This window comes from Gopherus flavomarginatus, chromosome 3 (assembly GCF_025201925.1).
Source record: "Gopherus flavomarginatus isolate rGopFla2 chromosome 3, rGopFla2.mat.asm, whole genome shotgun sequence".
In the NCBI taxonomy this organism is placed as follows: domain Eukaryota; kingdom Metazoa; phylum Chordata; order Testudines; family Testudinidae; genus Gopherus; species Gopherus flavomarginatus.
Genome location: NC_066619.1, coordinates 138,615,401 through 138,624,711, shown reverse-complemented (window position 1 = coordinate 138,624,711; position 9,311 = coordinate 138,615,401). Strand labels below are relative to the sequence as shown.

Genomic DNA, 9,311 nt, shown 5'->3' with positions numbered 1-9,311 from the left:
CATAGCTCCAGAGGCCCTACACGGGGGGCCCCTAACACTAGCTCCAGAGTCCCTACCTGTGGGACCCCTAACCCTAGCTCCAGGTGCACTACCCCTGGGGCCCCTAACGCTAGCTCCAGGGGCCATACCCATGGGGTCCCTAATCCTAAATCCAGGGGTCCCATCCGTGGAGCCCCTAACAGTAACTCCAAGTGCCCCATACCTGGGGCCACTAACCCTAGCTCAGGGGCCCTACCCATGGGGCCCGTAAACCTAGCTCCAGGGGCCTTACACGTGAAGCCCCTAACCATAGCTCCAGAGGCCCTAACTGTGCGGCCCCTAACCCTAACTCCAGGGGCCTTACCCGTAGGGCCCCTATCCCTAGGTGCAGGGGCCCTTCAACCTGGGGCCCCTACCCTTAGCTGCAGGGGCCCTACCAGTCAGGCCACTAATGCTATCTCCAGAGGCCCTTCACGTGGGACCCCTAACCCAAACTCCAGGGGTCCTACCTCTTAAGGCCCTAACCCTAGCTGCAGGGGTCATACCCATGGTGCCCCTAAACTTAGCTCCAGGTGCCCCATCCCTGGGGCCCCTAACCCTAGCTTTAGGGACCCTGCTCGTAGGGCCCCAAACTATAGCTCCAGGGGCCCTACCCATTGGGATCGTAACCCTAGTTCCAGAGGCCCTACCCTTTCCTGGCTGGACATGTGCGAAGGATAAAACATACGTCCTAAATGAAACAGTCTGACTTTTTATTATGGAGAAAAAACAAGTTTTAAAACGTTTATATGTTGGAGGACTTGGCCATACAGTATCTGAGGCTGAACTGCAGGAAAGATTCAGCAAGTTTGGAAATGTTACAGATGCGGAAATTGTTATCAGGAAAGATGACCAGGGGAACACTATGAAGACTTTTGCTTATATCAACATTAGCATTTCTGAAGCAGATCTTAAAAGATGTATGTCTATTTTAAATAAACCTCTCAACCCAGCTACAGGGCTCTACCCCTGGGGCCCCTAACCCTAGCTACCGGGGCCCTACCTGTGGGCCCCTAACCCTAGTTCCAGAGGCCTTACCTGTGAGACCCCTAACCCTAGCTCCAGGGGCCCTACCACTGAGGCTCATATCCCCAGCTCCAGAGGATCTACTGCTAGGGCTCCTAACCCTAGCTCCAAGGATCCTACCCATGGGACCCCTAATGGAAACTCCAGGGGCTCTAACCCTTGAGGCCCTAACCCTACCTCCAGGGGCCCCATCCCTGGTTTCCCTAACCCAGCTCTAGGGGCCCTACTCGTGGGGCTTCTTCCCCTAGCTCCAGGGGCCCTACCCGTGGTTCCCCTAACCCTAGCTCCAAGGGCTCTACCCGTGGGACCTTACCCTAGCTCCAGGGGCCGTCCTCGTGGTGCCCCTAACACTAGGTCCAGAGGCCCTACCCCTGGGAAACCTAACCCTAGCTCCAGGGGCCCTACATGTGGGAATCATAATCCTAGTTCCAATGGCCCTACCTATGGGACCCTAACATTAGCTTCCGGGGCCCTACCCCTTGGGTCCGTTACCAAAGATCCAGGGGCCCTACCCCTTGCGCCACTAACCCTATCTTCAGGGGCCCTCTCCGTGGGGCCCCTAACCCAAGCTCCAGGGACCCGACCCCTGCATCCCCTAACCCTAGCTCCAGGGGCCCCATACCTGGGGCTCCTAACCCTAGTTCCAAGGGCCCTACCCGTGGGGTCCCTAACACTTGCTCCAGGCACCCTGCCCGTAGGGCCCTTACCTTAGCTAAAGAGGCCCTACCCGTGGGGTCCTTAGCCCTAGCTCCAGAGACCCCACCCCCTGGAAACCCAAACACTAGCTCCAGGGGCCCCACCCACGCGAACACTAACCCTAGCTCAAGAGCCAAGTCCCTGGGGCCCCAAATCCAATCCCCAAGGGCCTTAGCCATGCGCCCGCTAATGCTAGCTACAGGGGCTCTACGCGTGGAACCACTAACCCAATTTCCAGGGGCCCTACCCATGGGGCCCCTGTCCCTAGCTCCAGTGTCCCAACCCATGGGACCCCTAACCCTAGGTCCATGGGCTCTACCCCTGGGGCCCCTAACCGTAGTTCCAGGCACCCCACCACTAGGACCCCTATCCCTAGGTCCAGGGCCCACCCCTAGGACCCCTAACCCTAGCACCATGAGCCCCAGCCCTGGGGCCCCTAACCCAAACTCTAGGGTCCCTTCTTGTGGGGCCCCTAACCCTAGCTCCAGAGGCCCTACCCATGCGACCACTAACCCTAGCTATAGGGGCCTTACCCCTGTGTCCCCTAACCCTAGCTCCAGATGCCATATGCGTGGGCCCCTAACCCTAGCTCCAGGGGCCTGACCCCCAGTACCCCTAACCCTAGCTCCAAGGGCCCCATCCCTATGGCTTCTAACCCTAGCTCCAGGGGCCCAACCCATGGGGATCTAACCCTAGCTACAGAGTCCTTACCCGTGGGACCCCCAAACCTAGCTCCAGGGGCCCTACCCATGGGGCCCATAACCCTAGCTGCAGGTGCGCTACTCATGGGGCCCCTAACCCTAGATCCAGAGGCACTACCCATGGGACCCCTAAACTTAGATCCAGGTGACCTAACCATATTAAGCACAAGCCCAGCCTTCTTTCTGCCATCCAGAGAACTGGAGGGAAGAAGTAAAACACTTGGCACTTCATATTTTACATAGGCTCAGTCGTGCACAATTTAAGAGTATGGCAAAATTCTTGTGGACTTTACTTGCATGGGAGCGGGTCTTAAATTTTCATGTTAAAAAAATCTGTCATTTTATATGTAATGGCAACTTCTTTTTGTCTTTTCTCGTACAGATATCTCCTTCCCTTGGTGTTTATTGCAGGTCACATTTTTCAAAAAGTGCCTAAGTGATTTGGGAGCTTGTGTCCTTTCTTTTTCAACAGTGACTTAAGAACCTAAGTCCCATTGCTTTTCAGACTTAGGGCATGTTTACACTACAAAATTAAGTCAACTTAAGTCAACATCCCACATCCCCAAGCCACCAAGCCTACCTGCCTGCATTGAAGGGGGAGAGAAAGGACACAACAAAAAATTGCAGCATCAATGCAGAAGAGAGAACTCTTCCCCTGCCATTATCAGTAAGGGTTGCCTCACAGCCACTGACTCCCTGAACAGAAATAGCAAAAGTCCAACCACAATTCTACTTCCTTTCCACTACAAGAGATAATGGGTGGGAGCTGCTCTCTTGAGACTGTCCTGCTGCTGCCCAGGCACATGGCAGACAGAGCTGGGCCCGCAAGCCGAGGGTTTTGATCGCTTGAAGGCCCAGAGGGAAAAGAGACAAGTGCTCGTGTATCAGAGAATGGCTTTGATCCATTGACCTCTGGGTTATGGGCCCAGCACGCGTCCACTGCACCACTCTGCTGGCTCTTTACTCCCCCTGCCACCCAGCCACCTCTATCTGGATTAGTGCCTTACGAGCTCTCACGCTGGCAGGCATATGCGCCGGCTGCTAGGCAGCTGCCCTGGTCACAGGCTTTTACAGCTTCTACAGGGTAAAAAGGATCTATTTGGGGTTTGGACCCCATTGGGAGCTGGGTAGCTGAGTGCCGGAGACGGGAGTACTGCTTAAACTGTTTTCAATTAAGCCTTCAGCTCGTGGGGGATGAGGTTCAGCCTTTGATCCGTGTCTGCAGCAGGCAAGTGCCTCTGGCTCAATCGGCCCCCACCCTGCCCCCGCTGTATTAGCAGACTAAAACCTGGAGCAAAGGCACACGCCTTGCAAGGGAACAGGAGCCGGGATCTCGAACAAATGTCAACATTTTAGTAAGATGACGTTCAAAGAAGAAAAAGGTGTACGGTACAGCATTTAGGTGTAGAAGTTTCTGGTGATCAGGGAACAATGTACAGATTACCCAAGGGGTGCGAAGTTCGGTTTAAGATCGGGTGGCGTAAGGAATACAGAATCTGCCATAGCCCTGACTGGGGGTAAAAGGTTAACGTACAGACACTGAGTTAGGAGGGTATGTTGTCCATGTGAGGGCTACGTTCAGGTGTGGAGTTTAAGAAGCGGGTACGACAATGAGAATGGATTCACCCGCGTTTGGTGAGTTTTAACATTCAGTGTTTTTTAATCTTTGCCACAATCTAGTTTAAGCAGGGTCGGTATGAACTCTACCCTGCCATCTGTTGGTGATCTGTTGTAAAGGCCTTTTGGGGCTGATGTCATTTGCATGGTTACACCCACCCCAGATTGCATGAGGGGAGTGCTTGTCCAAATGGTCATTTCAGCTGCTGTGGGATCCCCCATCTCTTTGTTATTGGGGCAGGAGTAATCAAGTGTATTTTCCTGTTTAGTTTGGATCAAGGAGAGAGTAACTGTACCTGGCATTTGAGGCCTGAGAGCTTGCCCCTCGCCTGGAAAGGACTCATCATTAAGGGGTATGGGTTCCAAACGCAATCCCCTACCCAAGTGTGTGGGAAATAGGAATAGATGTTTGTTCTTGGTCGGATTGATTTTGTGTCTGGTGTCTAAAGACAGAGGTATTTTTGAATATCTTTAGAATTGTTGTTAGTATTGAAGTTTCTCATCTTAAAGTTATGCTATTAGATTTCTTCTACAGTATATTTTGGTGCTGAAAGGTAAAAGGTTGCTTTGTGTGTGCTGTTATGGAGTGAAATAACAAAGGTTGGTTGCAGAGAGGGTGCATGTGCCACCCCAGCTGTGGTCCCAGAGTCCAGAATTTGCATAACTCACCCCCTTACCTGTGACTAACAAGCTTGCCCTGCTAACTCTTCCAGCAAAACAGGCCAAAGAAAGTGTATGCAAGCCCTGTACTGCAGCCCCAGTACTATTTTCGGTTCCTTCCCACAGATCTTTCACTCCGCACCAGTCCAGTTCCTTGCTGTTGCTTGTCTAACCACTGCATGCATGTGCTAGACCGGACCCTGAGCTGATTCCTGACTGTTGTGCTCCATACAGCCTGGCCTGTCTGTGTCTCTGTGGTGCAATGGGTCAGCACATTTGGCTCTTAACTGAAAGGATGGTGGTTCAAGCCCACCCAGGGACAGTGATAAGCCTGTGCTACTTCCTTGCTTTCCTGCGGGCAGGGCCGGCTTTAGGCCAATTCAACCAATTCCCCTGAATCGGGCCCCGCACCCAAGCCCTGCTGGTGCACTGTACTAGGGTGGCCCAACTTCCCCAGGGGGCAATTTAAATGGCCTGGGGCTCCCAGCAGGGACTGGAGCCTCAGGCTGTTTAAATTGCCACCAGAGCCCCACTGCTGGAGACTTGGGGGCTATTTAAAAAGTCTGGGGCTCCCCTTGCTTCTACCGCCCCGGCCCTTTAAACAGCCCCCGGAGCCCCGCCACTTCCCCAGGGCTCCCGCGGCTATTCAAAGGGCTGGGGCGGTGGAAGCAGGGGAGCCCCAGGCCCTTTAAATAGCCCCCGAGCCCTGGGCTGCTGCTGCTACCTTGGTGGAGGAGGGGGCACTTACCGTACAGGGTAGGCTGTACCCCCTGTACCCGCACCCCTGCCCACAGCCAGCCCCTGCTGCACCCCCTGCCCTGCCTGCACCAGCCCCGCACCCCGTGCCCTGTCTCCAGTCAACCCTTGCCGCACTCCCCTGCCTTAAGCCAGCCAGTCCCACACTCCTCTGTCTCCAGGCCTGCCAACCCCTGCGCACTCCCCTGAGGCCCTGCCTGAAGCCAACCAGCCCACTCCACCCCACATCCCCCTGCCTGCTGCCAGCCCCTGTCAGCAGCCAGTCCCACACACCCTGCCCTGCCTGCAGCCAGCACATTTGCAGCCAGTCCTGCACCCCCTGTCCTGTCTGCAGCCAGCCCCGCACGCCTTGCCCTGCTTGCAGCCAGACCCGACCTCCAGTCAGCCCCTGCCCTGCCTCCAGCCAGCCCCATGTCCACTGGTGCCCTGCAGTTCCCAGGGCAGTAACCCTGCACACACGCTGCAATGAGAGGGGCAGTGAACAGCTGTGACCCACACATGTGCACACCTTAGGGTGACCAGACAGCAAGTGTGAAAATTGGAACAGGGTGGGGGGTAATAGGATCCTATATAAGCAAAAGACCCCCCAAATCGGGACTGTCCCTATAAAATCGGGACATCTGGTCACCCTAGCACACCCCCAGGGAGTGGCGGGGACCCACACATGTGAAACGGAGCTCATTTCTAGTTCAGGCCCATCTTTTTAAAAAAGAATTTTAGGTAGGGTTAACATACATCCGTATTTTCCTGGACATGTCCAGCTTTTTGGTTCTTAAATAGACCATTTGGGAGAAATTTTTAAAAATATGGATGTATGGTAACCCTATTGGTACAAAAAATACATACTGTGGCACATCCCTTAAATCAGAACTTTTTACAGGGAGCCGGCTGCTAAGAAATGAAAGGCTTTTATTTACATGGTTTTTTTTTTAGTCATCCCTGCCGGGGCCCCGCCGAATATGTTCGAATTGGGCCCCGCACTTCCTAAAGCTGGCCCTGCCTGCGGAGAGCCTCAAAGGTCCCATTTTGCTGCCTCTTGGCCTCAGTGCGTTCAGCTAGTGGCCCGAAGACCGGGCTGGATGTCATTCAGAAACCCATCTCCCAGCAGCTGTTCCAGAGGCTCAGGTTTAATCCTCAAGGCCGAGCACAAAAACTTTCAGCCAGGAACATTTCGCTCTCTCTCCGCCTCCGCCCAAGTGGCAAAGGAGAAGCAGACGAGACACGCCGGCTCAAAGACGCCTCCCTCCCACTTCCCTGTAAGCTGTGCAAAGCTCTTGGCCTGCCTCACACCTTGTCAGGAAAGCGCGGCCATGCTGCTCACGCCTGAGTCACGTCCGCAGCCTGGCCTGCCCTGGCTGACGGTGTGCAGAGCCACGCCAGTCAATGGCAGTTTGAGCCAGGAGCCTAGGCTCTTTCCCCTGACAGCCACACACACAGCACTGCCTGGTGTCCCGAGAGCCTCCTTCCTGTTCTCCCGCAGCACACGCTGCCTGCCAGTGTGGGTGGGAAAAGGGGACCAGGAAGTACTGCAGCCTCATTCCAGGACAGGAGGCCCTCGCCATACCCAGGCCTGCCTCTTGCCTTCAGTCCAGGTAGCCTCATGGCCTAGGCTCTTGGTGCTCTGCTGGTCACTGCCTTGCTGGAAGGCCCTGAGGGAAAAGAAGCAAGCACACATGTAGCAGAGGATGGCTTTGATCCATTAATCTCTGGGTTATGGGCCCAGCACACTTTTGCTGCACCATTCTGCTGGTTTTTCATGACCGCTGCCACCCAGCCATCACTATCTGGATTAGCACCTTATGCGCTCTCACGCTGGCAGGCAGATGCGCAGTCTGCTAGGCAGCTGTCCTGGTCACAGGATATTACAGCTTCTACAGGGTAAAAGGGCTCCATTTGGGATTTGGACCCCATTGGGAGCTGGATAGCTGAGTGCCAGAGACGGGAGCACTTCTTAAACTGTTTTCAGTTAAGCCTTCAGCTTCACCCTCACCTGAAAAGTACTCACCATTAAGGGGTATGTGTTCCAAATGCCAAAAGCATGTGGGAGGTAAGAATGGGTGTTTACCTGTCTGTTGTTGTTGTAGTTGATTTCCTTTTTGCTGTTCCTGGTGTGTAAAGACAGAGACATTTTTGAATCTCTTAAAATTGCTGTTAGTGCTACAGTCCCTCACCTTAAGCTTATGCTATTAGATCTCTTCTGTGATATATTCTGGTTCTGAAAGGTAAAAGGTCGCTCTGTGTGTGGCATTATGGAGTGAGGTAGCAAATGTTGGTTGCAGAAATGGGGTATGTGCCACAACAGTCCTGTCCCCCAGCTGCATTCCCTGAGTCCAACCTACAAAATTTCCATGCAGTCAGAGTGGAAGAGAGCATTTTACCTAACTGTGAAGTTGCTTACAACTTTCAGTGTGTAAGTGAGATCAGAACCCCCCACTCTAAGTACATCTAAAATTTATACTTAACTATTAGTGATCTTAGGTCTGTAGCATAGAACTGAATTTGTAATACAATTACAAAAAGCTTTATTTTTAAACTAGAAAAAAAAAACAATAAAATCTGCAGTTAGAAACTTCAAAAAAGACCCATAGTACTAAATTTAAATATTCATTTTCAACCTTTTTTATTTCACTATGCTTTGGAACCCATGTCCCTTGCCCAATGAGATATATGTAGGTTCGGGTGACTCCCAAAAGCATGAACTGTTAAGGACCGTTCTACTGTCCTTGATTCATATCACCAGGATAACTACACTTTATTACTCCTGCCCTAATAAGAAAGAGATTGGGGATCTCACAGCAGCCGAAATGACCATTTGGACAAGCACCCCCATCATGCAATGCCGGGTGGGTGTGACCATGCACATCAGCAACAAAAGACTTTTACAACACATCACCAACAGATATCAGGGTAGAGTTCATTCTGACCCTGCTTACATCCTCCCCACAACCAAGAATTGGTGCTCCTGGTAAATCACATTCCCTATTATACCAAATCCTTGGTATTGAATGCTGAAGTCACAGCTAGCAAAAGTAGCCACCCATCTCTGCCCTGCAGCATCCAGCTTAGCCCTTGTTAACACATAAGTCAGTGGATTGTTCTCTGTCCATACCTGAAACTGAGCACCACACAAGTAGTCTCCAAAGTTCTCAGTGATGGCCCATTTCAAGCCCAAGAACTGCAGCTGGTGGATGGGATAGCAAGTTTCGCTATCAGACAGTCCTCAGCTGGCAAAGGCTACAGATTTACATTTGCCTTCCACTTCCTGGTATGAGACTGCTCCCAAACCCTCCAAACTGGCATCAGCATGCAGGATAAATGGCTTGTTTGGGTCAGCAGAGACTAGGACTGGCACATGAATCAGGCAAATAATGATTTCCCGTAAAGCTCTGTCACATCTCTCATCCCGCCATGTCCCAAATGGAGAGGAGAGGATCCCCTCCCCTGTCCCAGCCCAAGAACACCAGATCTGTGGAGGCAAGATGTCTGTAGCCCAACCAGCTGGAGCTGCCGGGGAGAGGAGTTCTCCCCTCAGCCCAGGCCCACTGGAGTTGCTATTGCAGTGGGGGAGAGATGTCTTTCATCTAGTTCTTAGATGCCCTGATAAGAGGGGGGTTGAGTTTTTTCTTCCCACCTACAGCTCAAACTTCTTTTTCCCCCACCACTTTCTGCTCTAGCCTGATCTCCCTCTTTCACCTCAATTCTCTTTTTCCTGGTCTTGTTCCAGAGCCCTGACAGCCCAATTCTCTGCCCTAACCCCGTCCCCTCTTCTGCACCCTGAACCTCTCATTCTAACCCCACCCTAGAGCCTGCACTCCCAGGGCCAGTGCCCTCATCCAC

At 52.8% G+C, this 9,311-nt stretch overlaps 1 non-coding gene across 1 annotated transcript; it reads left to right on the top strand.

The window, feature by feature from the left end:
* The first annotated feature begins 4,966 nt into the window (after positions 1–4,966).
* Positions 4,967–5,040, top strand: TRNAK-CUU (transfer RNA lysine (anticodon CUU)). Its single transcript has one exon. It is a non-coding gene; the product is annotated as a tRNA-Lys (tRNA).
* Positions 5,041–9,311: the final 4,271 nt, after the last annotated feature.